The sequence below is a fragment of the Hyperolius riggenbachi genome, chromosome 9 (assembly GCF_040937935.1).
Source record: "Hyperolius riggenbachi isolate aHypRig1 chromosome 9, aHypRig1.pri, whole genome shotgun sequence".
NCBI lineage: Eukaryota > Metazoa > Chordata > Amphibia > Anura > Hyperoliidae > Hyperolius > Hyperolius riggenbachi.
Window position 1 is genome coordinate 21,643,960 of NC_090654.1, and position 12,130 is coordinate 21,656,089.

General features: G+C 42.5%; 1 protein-coding gene across 2 annotated transcripts in view; it reads right to left on the reverse strand.

The window, feature by feature from the left end:
• The window catches only part of NPTXR (neuronal pentraxin receptor), a 64,835-nt gene that overhangs the window by 25,216 nt on the left and 27,489 nt on the right, over positions 1-12,130 (reverse strand). The gene's annotated exons all lie outside the window — the stretch shown is intronic.

A 12,130-nucleotide genomic window follows, 5' to 3' on the forward strand; every position in this document is an offset into this window, starting at 1 on the left:
TTTTCTAACACTTATAGCGCTAAACAGCATTATATAATGTAAGTCAATGCGACACCATTTTTCTACCCTGGCGCTGTGCGCCATTTTTCTCTGTCCCCTGCTGTGTGTGCCAGGAAGGCAGGTGGGAGAGCGGAGAGGAGCCCAAACTAGTGGCCCAAACTGTTTGTCCAAACGCCGCCCCCTAGATTTTGCCTACTGAATCACAATTCAGGTGGATTCATGGTAAGTCCGCCCTCGAAAGCACTGTAGAATCAGGACATCCAGCAATACAAGTGCAAATACATACATAGTGATGTGTGGTTTGAGACATCACTAACATTGGTAGTCATACGTATGATAAATTACAGGAAAACTAGAAACAATAGGAGGAGAATATAACTACTGTATTTTTCAGTCTATAAGACGCTCCTGACCATAAGATGCACCTATGTTTAGAGGACTAAAATCAGGGGAAAAAATATATACTAAACCTGGTGCATCCATGGTGAAGGGGCATCTTGTGGATTATGCCACCTTTGTACCCCACGCCCCCTTGTACCTCGTGTGTCTCCCTGTGTCCTCCTCTATGCCCCCTTGTGTCCTCCTCTATGCCCCTTTGTGTCCTCCTGTGCCCCCCCTATGTCCTCCTCTGCATGGCACAGTACAGGGAGTCCCCGACATTGCGGCGGGTTCAAGGTCCGTATTGACGGGTGTTCACAAGTCAGGAACTCCCTGCATTTTGACTATAAGAAGCAGTGACATTTTCAACCCACTTTTGAGGAAGAAAAAGTGAGTCTTATAGTCCAAAAAATCCAGTAGTTGTAGCATCCTTAGTCTTTTTTTTTCTCTCTAGACTTTCCCCAGTCCTCGGGATGATTTGAAAGATTCCTGGATCCTCCTACTGTTCACATAGGTTTCTTATGGCCATGAGGGCCATCATGGTCAAGCACATCTGGACTAGGTTTGTGCAAGTAAGGTCCATGCATGCCCACTACAAGGAAGCACTTGTTCGTGGAGGAAAAAATACGTGCACGACTGGTTTCGTTCTACTGAGTATGCCGGGACAATACTTATGCATGCCCAGTCCGGATACACTCATCCACGGCCAGGAGCAGGACCAGAAGATGAAGATAGACCCTGCTCTGGAATGGTGGACTCGGTGAGGATTCAGGAAGCCTCTGGACCTTCCAACCACTAAGGTAAGTATTTAACTTCATCCCCTTCCTGCCACTTCAGGTCCGTTTTAAGTTTTTTTTTAGAGCTTTGTTCTTGTTAAAAAGATACTTTAAAAAATGACAGTTGTAGAAGTATAATTTAAGGAGTTCCAACTCTGGAGAGAAATATATTCTCTAAATTCCTTCGAGCCGTTTTACTGGAATATACCGCAGTCATTCTCATCCCAAACAGAAACGAACCAAAATTTTGCCGAAGGCAAAACTGTCTCATCTCTGGACTTGTGGGATTGCTTCAACGTGAAGTACAAACTGCTCTTCTGGTTAAAATTATTGCTCAGCTGAAAAATAATGTGTACTTTTTAAGTGCTGCCCTGTGTGTCTGATAGACCCTTTGCAGCATCAATCACATTAGTCACCACAGGTGCAGACATTCTAAAAACCGATCAGGTGCACTGAATGAAGTGTGAGCTGCATGCTTGGTTCAGGTGTGTGATTGAGACACTACTGCAGCCAAATAGATCAGCAGGACTGCCAGGCTTGCTTAACAAGCGGACCTGAACTCAGAACGTCCTCTCTAGTGCATTGTGGGTAACCACAAATGTTCACTTATAGCTGAATTATTGCAGATTTCCTTCTGTTTTAAGAAGGCAAATACACCAAGCTAAAAGACAAGCAACAGCATAATAACCTTTAAAGAAAAACATTTTTGTTACAGCTGATAAAAATCCTGCATTAAATCTGCAGTGTGTCTGCCTTGCTGCTTTCATGGAAGCAGATATATAGTTAACATCCCGTGTTTACAAATTAGCTGCCCTGCTGAGGCAGCCAGCTGTCACAGCTGAGAGATCAAATTACACTTGTGATTAGTCCCAGATGAGGGGGAGTTAGACAGACTAAACTCTCCAAATACATACAGGGTGCATTTCTCTATGTTTTCCTTCTGTCCTGTGCAAGAGTTCAGGTCCACTTTAAAGAGACACTGAAGCGGAAAAAAAATATGATATAGTGAATTGGTTGTGTACTATAAATAATTACTAGAAGATTAGCAGCAAAGAAAATATTCTAATATTTTTATTTTCAGGTATATAGTGTTTTTTCTAACATTGCATCATTCTATAATATGTGCAGATTACACAACACTCAGCATTCAAAATGATTCTTTCAGAGCAGTCTGTGAACTAATGACCTCTCCTCTGGCAGAGAAAAAGTAAATAGTCCAATAACACTTGAGATAATAAAAGTCAGATAACAGCCCTCTCCACCACTAACTTAGTCGGAGAGCTTAATGGCTTGTTTGCATAGAGATAACAACTGGAGTTTCTTAACTCTTCCTGTACTGGAAACAATTAGACTGATGTATCTGATCTTAATGTTTAATTTCTTAGCTGTACTACACATACAAATCATAATATCATCATTTTTTTTTCGCTTCAGTGTCTCTTTAAAAGGAAACAAATATGGCAGCCTCCATATCCCTTTCACTCCCGGTGCACTTTAATTATGAACAATAAAGCTGAGTATGAGTATATAGATCCATTAAAATAGAGGCAAAGAAAGGGCAAATTAATTAATGCATTCTTTAGCTCTGTCAATAACGAGGAAATAATAATAATATCTCCATGGGGGGGATCCTCACAAATGCATATTTTTGGGATTTCACGCGTTTCGCTGTCAGCGGATTAAAAACCCCTCTGAGTGAATTAATTTTCTAGGCGTAATCTGATTACACTTCAGCCGAGGCCCGGGTAGAAAACATTCCATCTGGAACATGAAAGTGTCACATATTGGTGTCACATCTTGTCTGCTGTCAAGGTTGGCCGGGATCTGATGCTACCACCCCCACTGGGCAACGGGGAAATATCGTTATTACTGTTCTGTGGAATGAATCAGTGACGGCTGCATGAAGCCAAACTGTCAGCAACACACAAAGAGGAAAAAAGGGATCACTCAATGCACAGCTTGTATCAGTTTAAAGAGGAACTCCACTGAAAATAATGTAATAAAAAAAGTGCTTCATTTTTACCATAATTATGTATAAATGATTTAGTCAGTGTTTGCTCATTGTAAAATCTTTCCTCTCCCAGATTCACATTCTGACATGTATTACATGGTGAAATTGTTACTGTGGGCATGTTTTGTAGCTGTTTCTAGCTGTTCTGGCTGTTAGACAGCTCTAAACAGCCATTTCCTGTCTGTGAACATTGTTACATTGTGGCAGTTTGCCAGGAGTACCGCGGTATTCAGAGCCTGTAGTGGGAGTGGTTTCAGCACAAAATCAGTCACACAGCGCCCCCTGATGGTCTGTTTGTGAAAATCATTCTATTTCTCATGTAAAAGGGGGTATCAGCTACTGATTGGGATAAAGTTCAATTCTTGGTTGGAGTTTCTCTTTAAAGAGGGACTTTAGCAAAGATGGGGAAAAAATAAATCAATATGTTGCAAAGTGAGAATTTAATAAATACAAGAGAGATGAAGAGATGATTGATATTCGCCATGTAACAGACAGCATCAATTGCCATTATCCATAACTACTCCAACTAACAATGCAAGGACTGTTAAAGCTGGATTGTCACCATAAAAATCAAATTTCAACAGCAATTGGTCTGAGTGTATTAAAGGATACCCGAACTGACATGTGGCATATTGAGATAGACATGTGTATGTACAGTGCCTAGCACACAAATAACTATGTTGTGTTCCTTTTTTTTCTTTCTCTTCCTGAAAGAGTTAAATATCAGGTATGTAAGTGGCTGACTCAGTCCTGACTCAGACAGGAAGTGACTACAGTGTGAGCCTCACTGATAAGATTTTTCCCCTTTTTATCTCTTTCTTGCTCACATAAGCCATTTTTTCTGCTAGGAAAGTGTTTTATTGTTGGAATTTCTCATCAGTGAGGGTTACACCTGTAGTCACTTCCTGTCTGAGTCAGGACTGAGTCAGCCACTTACATAGCTAATATTTAACTCTTTCAGGCAGAGAAAGAAAAAAAGGAACACAGCATAGTTATTTGTGCGCTAGGCACTATACATACACATGTCTATCTCATCATGTCACATCTCAGTTCGGGTATCCTTTAAGTGATAAAGATGCTAATCCTGCATTCAAAACTTTCAAAACTTTTTCTGCTGTTAGGGTTTGGAGTTATCACATACCTTAGGAACACTGGCCCTTTAATTGCCATTGCCATCGGCTGGCAAAACCGTTGCATGCTGCGGGTGGGGTGTCTTTTTATCTATAATATATTCCTCCTCTTCCCTTTATTTCCCCCTCCTTCTAATCACAGTGCACTTCCTAGTATAGACCCCAGTCTGAGTGTCTGAAGACTCTGGGAGGAGGACGGGTAACAAATACACAATCAGTAAGAGGAGAAAAAAGAGTGAGGGAGGAAATGATGTCAGGATTCGCTTCATTCAATGGTAACCAAGATGGAAACTGTCTAGAATAGTATTCTCTGCTTTTCCTTTATAAATTCACAGGAACCATAACGTGGACTGTGCAATACATCTTTTATGTAAGTAGAACTAGTATTTATCTACCATGTTTCCCCTAAAGTAAGACATCCCCTGAGAATAAGACCTTGGCAGTATTGTGACATATGACTGTTGTTTATTGCCTGATGAAGCAGGACTATACCTGTGAAATGCGTTGCAACACTGTTTTGGGGTGTGTTAATAAATCTATGCTTTTTTGAAAACTGACAGGTAAGTCCACCGCTGCCTCCATAGCTATTTTAAAGTTTTTAGTATATTTTATCCTGTTGGCGCCTCTGTTTACTTCTTAGGATACATGTGTCCACCCCTGGTGGAGGGGTGATATACCCCCTTCTTTCCGATCTACAGAGAGTGATTTCTTATTCCTGAGTGGGGACAGGTCTTAATCTCCCCGCCTGCATTTACAGTGGTTGCCTAGAGGGTAACCCTGGTTTGTGAGTATTGCTTTACTTACGTACATTGTCCATCCTATTCCAGTACTTATTACACTATATGGGGCTCTCGGTGTCTCATCCTTTTGAACCATCTACATTCGTTCAACTGACTTCATACATACCTGCATTACATTCTTACAATCCTCCTTATCATCCATCCATCTTTCACTTCTTCTCCGCACCCTACTTCCAAGCATACAATTTTGTTATCGTGCACCTCCACCTATCATACTCTACCTCCTTCAGTTCCTATCTATCGATCCAGCATTTCCTCACCTTTACCTGCATTTTATCCCCTCATTGCTTGAGACTTCGCTACCCCACACTTAAAGTGAACCTCCGGACTAAAAATCTACTCAGCAGCAGTACAAAGGCTTGGTGTTTCTTTCACAGTTTCACAGCATCAGAACTTTGTGTTTCTTACCAAGCCTCATTTTTAGCTGTACAAAAGTTAAGCTCAACCTCATCAAAGAAAACTGCCTGGGCATTTTTCCCCTGATGCTGTGCAAAGCAAGATGGGATTGCTGATGTTGTTCTCGTTGCCTAGCAGCTGGGAAGGGTGATCAGGGTACAGGACAGTTGGAACTGTCAGGGAGATTTATCAATGCATTACCGACAGTTTTTTCTTCTTAATCTGTTCTAACCATCAGGGAGAACTGTTCTGCATGATAATAAGAACTTTCTTAAATCCTAGGTAATAGTGGCAATTTAGCATGAATTTCTAGAGCTGCACTACAGTTAAGAAAAGTCCATCCCTAAACTGGCGCAGATTAAGAAGTGCTTGATAGCAGTTCTGCAGATGTAGAACTGCAGGCTAGACATGATTACAGAGTGCAGGCTATACAGTACATGATTTGTGACGTGCTCCTCCCCCTGCTGAATTCCTCCTCAGAGCCTGCTGCTATCAATACAGCAGGTGTGTTGTTTACCTCAGCAACAGCAATTCCCCTCGCGCACTGCACTGTCTGAGAGACCTTCCTAGCTCCTCCTATTATACCACAGTTTTAGAAGGAATCTGCACTATCTAATGATTTCTTAAGATGCCTGAGACAGTTCTGCACGGATTTCTAAAAACCTACTAATATTCTGTCTCAGACACTCTTGATAAATCTGGCCCTGTGTCTCATGCTCCCTGTCACCTCCTTTCAACCAAAAAGATGGCTGCCCCCATGAAATCACAAACATTTGCCTGTTCTTGAAACAGGGTGGGTAAGAGATTATACTACCTATCTATTTTAATTAACATAACTAATGTAACTTAATGACAGTATGTTTGTTTAGGCTGAAGTTCCTCTTTAATCGCAGCTTATTTAGTGAGATGGCCACTTCTTTCCCTGACATCCAACCCATATCAAACAGTGAACACTATGCATTTCTAATGTAGAGTGGACATCCATGTCCACATTTGATATCATAGTTTGTGGCTTGCTCTGTAGTATCTTCCGCTCCCTCACATAACACATCCATTATTTCTATCCATTCTTCATGTGTGAGAGATCTTGCGTCTTTCCATTCATTTTCCAATACTAGTTGAGCCAATCAACAACTTCAGGAAGTGCGGATGAATGGCCCAAATCCAAATGACGTTTGCACTGAAGCTGGAATTATTTCCATTTTATTGGCCACTGTTGCAAACAAGCTGTACCAGCCAGAAAAGCCTACTTGAAGCCCTTCTACACGGCCACCTTCAGCGGTGGAAAAACATTTTCCCAATGGATTTAGAAACCAAAATCTAATCTGAACGGTGTGAAACGTCCCTCACCGGCGGTTTTCCCGAAGGGTTTTTCATATTCCGTTTATTCAGGTTTGCCCACTCGTCATGCCGCAACATCCTGATGAAAAACTGGCGATTCTGATTACTTTAAAGAGACTCCGTAACAAAAATTGCATCCTGTTTTTTATCATCCTACATGTTCCAAAAGCTATTCTAATGTGTTCTGGCTAACTGCAGCACTTTCTACTATCACTGTCTCTGTAATAAATCAATGTATCTTTCCCTTGTCAGACTTGTCAGCCTGTGTCTGGAAGGCTGCCAAGTTCTTCAGTGTTGTGGTTCTGCTATGCACTCCCCCCTCAGGGGGGAAAGAAACACACAAATGATCTCTTGAGATTCAAAAGGAAGGCTGTATACAGCCTGCTTGTGTATGGATGTATTTTCTATGTGTGGACATACTGTACATCAACCTACTTCCTGTTTTGGTGGCCATTTTGTTTGTTTTTACAACAAACTTTTTAAAACTGTTTTTAACCACTTTTAATGCGACGAGGAGCGGCGAAATTGTGACAGAGGGTAATAGGAGATGTCCCCTAACGCACTGGTATGTTTACTTTTGAGCGATTTTAACAATACAGATTCTCTTTAACATCTATTCACAGCAGAGACATCCTCATCCATATACAGAACCATAAAACGTATTCTGAGCCACTCTACATCTAGTTTATGGGTTGTCTGAGTTCCGGGAATCACACCTACATAATAATCTATAGAAATGAAATACGGTATATGGCCCTGATTCAATAAATACATCCCTTGAGGGTCTTTTTTTCCATAGGAAATGCATTACTTACTTATCAATAAAATATCAGTTAGCAAATAGGTGCTAAAAATAAATCGTTTCTTAAAGATGAATATTATTTTTCCTGTTTTTAGTACTTCCGCTTGCCAGAAGCATTAAAGCAACAGGAACAGCCATACTATCCCTATGGCAGTGATGGCTAACCTTGGCACTCCAGCTGTGGTGGAACTACAAGTCCCATGAGGCATTGCAATACACTGGCAGCTCTAAGCATAACTTGGGGAGGCAGAGGCATGATGGGATTTGTAGTTTTGTCACAGCTGGAGTGCCAAGGTTAGCCATCACTGCTTATAGTGTGATTTTAAATACTTGTTCTGCTTACATAACATTTATTGTACTGTCCACATTTGATTTCAGTGAATTTTATATGGCAAATAAAAAGGAAAAAGTTTCTGGCATTTTTCATTTTTACTGCCTCTGATGTAAATCAATCCTGATGTCATTTCCTATCTTATTCTTTTTTTTCTCCTTGAAACTGCACTGTCATATCTAGCTTGCTTTGTAAACACATGTCAGCACAGCATAAATCGTATTTCGGACCTCTGGTCACACTGAACTGCCCTCAGCCAACCGGTGAGGAGCAGGAATGTGGGAGGGTAGATAACAAGGCTGAGATAAGATTTATTACAGCAGAAACAGTTATGATTATATCGGAATGTTTGCAATGCAGGGTCAGGATGTAGACTGTATAATAAACACAGAGCAGTGATTGCAAACAGTATCGCTATTTATTGCATGGTGAGAGTACCTGTCCAGGTGGCCACACACACAGAGACTTCCGGTCAACAATTGCTTTGCACGATCGTGTTTTGTCACGGACCACTACAGCTCTATGGCAGGGATGAGGCTCGAACGCCTGTGAAAAAAGCGTGTTTTCAATAGAGATGGCCCGAAACTCCGACTTCCGCAAAAGTTCTGTTCATGCGAACTTTCGCGAACCGCAAAAGACTTCAATGGGGAGGCGAACTTTGAAAACTAGAAACATTAATTCTGCCCAGAAAAGGGATGGAAAAGATGTTTCAAGGGGCCTAACATCTGAGTTTTTGCATGGATGAGTGGGATAGACGCCAAAAGTATCGGGGAAAAATCTGGATTTGACGCAAAGCAGTGTTTTAAGAGCAGAAATCACATTGCAATGCTAAATTGCAGGCCTAAAGTGCTTTAAAACATCTTGCATGTGTATACATCAATCAGTGAGTGTAATTAGAGTACTGCTTCAGACTGACACACCAAACTCACTGTGTAACGCACCGCAAACAGCTATTTGTGTAGTGACAGCCGTGCTGGACTGGTGCGCACCATGGCGAGAGTGTAGGCCGTGGCGGTTTTCAAGCCCATATGGTCGCCGGGCTGTGGTAGCTCAATGATAGAACAACAGTGACTGTCCAGCTGATCAAATTTGGTCTGTCCACAATGAAGCAACGACCTTATTATCTCAGGTCTGCCCCCCTCCCCTCCCCCCCCCCCCGAGACACTCATATAGCCGGCGGTCATTGCTTCATTGTGATATGCAAGCCCCTTTGCCACGGCAAGGCAATGATCACGAAGGGGAATTGGCACATGTACATGACTTTTGTTCTGCTGTTGCAGCTGCAATGCAGCCAGAAAAATTAGGCGGCCTTAAAAATTCAGGAATCCACCTGGAGTCCTGGACCCTGTTGGTGGTGGCAGAGAAGGCAGTCACACGGCGTGCAGGCAGAGATGCTATGTGTGGGGACTGACTTAGTCTTTGGGGCAGGCAGTAGCCCTCCAGGATCCATAGTTACATAGTTATTTGGGTTAAAAAAAGACATACGCCCATTGAGTTCAACCAGAGAACAAAGTACAACACCAACACCAGCCTGCTCCCTCACATATCCCTGTTGATCCAGAGGAAGGCGAAAAACCCTTACAAGGCATGGTCCAATTAGCCCTAAAAGGGAAAAAATGCCTTCCCGACTCCAGATGGCAATCAGATAAAATCCCTGGATCAACATCATTAGGCATTACCTAGTAATTGTAGCCATGGATGTCTTTCAAGGCAAGGAAAGCATCTAAGCCCCCTTTAAATGCAGGTGTAGAGTTTGCCATAACGACTTCCTGTGGCAATGCATTCCACATCTTAATCACTCTTACTGTAAAGAATCCTTTCCTAAATAAATGGCTAAAACGTTTTTCCTCCATGCGCAGATGTCCTCTAGTCCTTTGAGAAGGCCTAGGGACAAAAAGCTCATCCGCCAAGCTTTTATATTGCCCTCTGATGTATTTATACATGTTAATTAGATGCCCTCTAAGGCGTCTTTTCTCTAGACTAAATAAATCCAGTTTATCTAACCTTTCTTGGTAAGTGAGACCTTCCATCCCACGTATCAATTTTGTTGCTCGTCTCTGCACCTGCTCTAAAACTGCATTATCTTTCCTGTAATGTGGTGCCCAGAACTGAATTCCATATTCCAGATGTGGCCTTACTAGAGAGTTAAACAGGGGCAATATTATGCTAGCATCTCGAGTTTTTATTTCCCTTTTAATGCATCCCAAACTGATTTTTTTTTTTGAGGGGGGGGGGATTGTAAACTGTAGCCCTTATTCACTGTTAATGGCAGGGTTCTCCAACTTTGCACAGCTGGTTACTGGGTGACTGGGATTAATATTCAGAAAAGTGGGTGGAGCCTAAAAAAGCCAATCAAAATTCACCTGTTGATTTTCAAGGGGCATATTAAAATAGCTGCCATTCTTGCACTGTACATGGCACAAGCCTCAAACCTGGTACAGTTGGTCATTGGGTCACTGGGGTTCAAATTCAGAAAAGGGGACAGAGCCACAAACAGTCAATCAGATTTGTTTAATTTCATGGGAAAATACAAATTATTGATGCCAAGGACCTCAAAACTCACAAACTTGGTCATTGAGTAATTGTGTGTTAGGGTTAGAAAAAGTGGGCGGAGACAACACCAGTCAAACACATACATGGACAACGCCGGGTCATCAGTGGGTGGAGACAAATACAAATTTCACTGGGAAAATGTAAACTGCAGTTTACATTGTTAATGGCAGGGTTCTTAAACTTTGCACAGTTGGTCACTGGGTGACTGGGATTATTATTTAGAAAAGTGGGTGGAGCCTACAAAAGTGAATCCAACTTCACCTATTGCTTTTCAAGGGGAATATTTAATTGCTACCATTCTTGCACTGTTAATGGCACAGGCCTCAAACCTGGTACAGTTGGTCATTGGGTGACTGGGGTTCAAATTCATAAATGGGGGTGGAGCCACAAACATCCCATCAGATTTTTTTCATTTCAATGCAAATTATTGATGCCAAAAATGGCAAAGCTCACAAACCTGGGTCATTGGGTAATTGTGTGTTAAGTTAGAAATAGTATGCAGAGCCAACACCAGCCAAATACATACCCGGCCAACGCCGGGCAATCAGCTAGGCGGAAATAAATATGGCAGCCCCATATCCCTCTCAGTTCAGGTGTGCTTTAACCTCCCTGCCGTTCTAATTATTTGCGGCACACGGCCGCGGGAGGAGTTTTGTTTGCTAATTTTTGTTTTAAGCATGTTCTAAACGGGATTTCCTGTATGGGCTTCCCCGTTGCCATGGCGACGATCGGACTGACGTCATTGACGTCATGACGTAAGAGGGAGTCCCGATCCACCCCATAGCGCAGCCTGGCGGTGATTGGCCAGGCTGCGCAAGGTCTCTGCGGGGGGGGGCCTCTTTCGCGTCGGGTAGCGGCGGATCGGCGGTGAGCGGCGGCGATCGGAACAAACACACTCAGCTCGGGATTACCGCCAAGGAGGTTAAAGGACAACCGAAGTGAGAAAACTATGGAGGCTGCCATGTTTATTTCCTGTTAAACGATACCAGTTCCCTGGCAGCCTTGTTTGCCCGCAGAAGTGTCTTCTGTTTGCCCGCAGAAGTGTCTGAATCACACTAGAAACAAACATGCAGCTAATCTTGTCTGATCTGACAATAATGTCAGAAACACCTGATCTGCTGCATGCTTGTTCAGGGTCTGTGGATAAGAGTATTAGAGGCAGGGGGTCAGCAGGGCTGCCAGGCAACTGGTATTGCTGAAAGGATACCCAAAGTGACGTGTGACTTGATGAGATAGACATGGGTATGTACAGTGCCAAGCACACTAATAACTATGCTGTGTTCCTTTTTTCTTTCTCTGCCTGAAAGAGTTAAATATCAGGTATGTAAGTGGCTGACTCAGTCCTGACTCAGACAGGAAGTGACTACAGTGTGACCCTCACTGATAAGAAATTCCAGCTATAAAACACTTTCCTAGCAGAAAATGGCTTCTGAGAGCAGGAAAGAGATAAAAAGGGTCAATAGTTCATAGATTTTAGCTCGGGCATACTTCAATGAATGTGTCATTGAGCAAAAACAATAAAACAGTTTAAACTTCAAAAGTAGATTTAGGGCCCGTTTCCACTTGTGCGGTGGGAATCGCCGCGGATGCAAATTTGCATGCGGATGCGAAC